General features: G+C 44.9%; 1 pseudogene; it reads right to left on the bottom strand.

The window, feature by feature from the left end:
• Positions 1 to 356: 356 nt before the first annotated feature.
• Positions 357 to 2723, bottom strand: part of LOC102491627 (leucine-rich repeat-containing protein 49 pseudogene) — an 8729-nt pseudogene continuing 6362 nt past the window's right edge.

Here is a 2723-nt window from a genome sequence, read left to right as displayed (position 1 = left end):
TTTTTTTTTGGCTTGGAAATCATGACAAAATGAAAAGGCAAATAACCGAAAGCTTTCAGCTGAAAGTAGGCAGAAACAACTCATGCGGAGCCATCAGCAAACACTGCACGCTCCGGGCTACCCCAGGTACCACTCAAGGCAGGACCTGTGTGCAGTGCCCACCTCAGGCCGAGCGTCTACACCGCCGGGTTCCAGAGCTGTCTTGTCATCATACGTGGGAACTGGACCTCCCTCCCGCTGCCCTTCTTCCTTCCCGACATTTGACTTCAAGAACAGTGAGCCATAAAGCTTCGATACTAGTCTCTAGTTGGTAGGATGCCGATGTGGTTGGTTTAAACTGGGGAACCTGGATATTTTCAACCTTCAAGAAATGCAACTGCCAGAATGCACTATAACCAAAAGCCACTTCTATTTTTGGTCAGTTATCTGCTGGAGGCAGAATTTCATATAGGAATTCTTATTGCGGATCTCTATGATGGCATCCCTGACAAGCTCAATGAACATCTGTGGCCAGAGCTTCTGCAGAGCTTCATTTTTCATGTTGATTTCTGTGGCCTCCTTCACAAGGTCCTCTATGTACGTCTTGCAGAATTTCTTTTTTTCCTTTATTTCCTCTAGCTTCTCATTATAAAAGTCTCTTGTGGTATAATTTAGTGTAGCACGATTTGTGTTTTCTCCCACAAGTTTTTTGCTATCGTTATTTTCTTCATTGACAATGCCAGGTTTTTTCCCTTTGGTTTCTAGCAGATATCGGAATTGCTTTTTCCTGGCATCACCCAGAATGGAAATCAGACAGTACTGGGGTAATTCAGACGATGCTACATGTGCTAGGATTCCAAAGAGCCTTTCAGCCATTATCATATCATTCTGCATCACCTCTGTTCCATTTATTTTCTGCATATTAAAATGGCTCAGCCTAAACAGTACATAATATTTCCAGAGTGTAAAATTGACAACTGGATTTCCTTGAGGGTCTATTGTCAACTGGTCAATACAACGAAGCTGTGCTAGTGCATTAAACTGCTGCAGCATTACAAGGTTTGTTTCCTTGAATTTAAGATGCAGAGAATTAGGGAATTTCATCTTCAACTTGAGAAGCACTTGGACAATCTCATCGAACTCTATGAAGGTGAAGGAGACTGTTGTGACCATGCCTGCTGTCTGGGCACACCAGTTCCAGTCCAGGGACTCCAGCGCTCCTGAGCCATACAGGGACAGCGTGTCCCCATCTACTTCCACCAGGTGGGAGTCGAGGACAGACAGCCCTTGTAAAGCACTGCTGAGTCCTGAGTCTAGAGACCCTGACTCCTCCGGAAATGCAGAGATGGCACTTCCATTCATCTGGCAGGGATCTTGAGAAGGAGAGTCGGAGTCTTTCTTGTCCTGATTTGCAGCAGTGTTGGCCACTTGTTGTTGCAAGTCCCACTTTCAAGCTACAGTGTTAATTGTTAACCTTTTCTTGTCCTTAAGCAAAGACTGTTTATGACTTTCTCGTTTCTTCACTTCTTTCTTGGCTACCACGGATGCGATATGCCTTTCTTCTTCTGTGATTCTCTTCATATCTAGCTGGCGCAGCTGCATCATATTCTGAAAGACAGTGTTTTTGTACCATGACTCTTGGGCTATTGGGTTGCCATCAAAACTGATGTCCGAGTGGGAAGCAGAGTCGGCAAGGCAGGACACACTGTCAAAACTAGAAATATTGTTGAAGCTGAGAAACAGACGCTGGAGGCAGGGCAAATTACCCACATCTCTAACAAAAGTGATTTGATTGTGTTGTAGGTTAAGTTCAGTTAGTGAATCCAGACCATTAAGATTATCAACGTGACTTAAAAGATTCCTGGCAAGGTTTAGAACTCTCAAATCACACAAATAATTGACATTTTCGATTTTGGTAATCTGATTTCCGTGAAGATCCAAGACATCTAAGCTCTTTAGGTTTTCCAGATTTGAGACTTTCCTAATTCTGTTTTTCCCCAACAGAAGGACATGGAGGTGTGGGGAGCCACATGCACCAAAATGGCTGACAAGACCTTCATACAAGGTCCTTCAAGTATCCTTGTCCCAGGAGTAGACAATTCATGCTGAGACTTCCTCATTCAGGCAGGTCCTCAGTCAGGTCCGTGACAATTCCCGCCTCCTCTTCCTACCCTGTGTATATAAGAATGTTCTCTGACCCTCAATAAATGAGCGACTGCTTACCATCTTGAGCTGTGACACTGTGTTGCTCCCATGTTGTGACGCTGCACCAGTTCCAGACCTCCGCTCTCTCACTCAGGCACCCTGCCCGATCGTCCCACGGGCTGGGACATTCTGGCTCCTGGACAGGGACCTGAGTTCGAGAAGCAGCGAAGGAGCAAGTCAGAAGTCCGTGGCATAACTTAAGGGGACGCAGAAGAGGACGTCCTGGTGAGTATTTACTCATGATAGATATCCGGGTTATAGCTAGACTATAATGGGGCAAGAGCTCAGCCAACACGAATTGTTTGTTCAAGGGTTAAAGGAAGCCCTTAAGACTAGAGGAGTGAAAGTGAAAGTTAAACAACTGCTCACCTTTTTTGATTTCCTGAAGGAGGCTTGTCCATGGTTCCCTCAAGAAGGAACCATGGACGAAAAAAGGTGGAAAAGGGTAGGTGACACTCTTAAAAGATTACTACTCCACTTTTGGCCCAGAAAAGGTTCCTGTAACCGCATTTTCCTATTGGAATCTAGTAAATGAAATC

The sequence above is a fragment of the Tupaia chinensis genome, unplaced genomic scaffold (assembly GCF_000334495.1).
Source record: "Tupaia chinensis unplaced genomic scaffold, TupChi_1.0 Scaffold148611_1, whole genome shotgun sequence".
Classification (NCBI taxonomy): domain Eukaryota; kingdom Metazoa; phylum Chordata; class Mammalia; order Scandentia; family Tupaiidae; genus Tupaia; species Tupaia belangeri.
The sequence above is the reverse complement of the archived record's forward strand: the minus strand, read 5'-3'. Positions and strand labels throughout refer to the sequence as shown.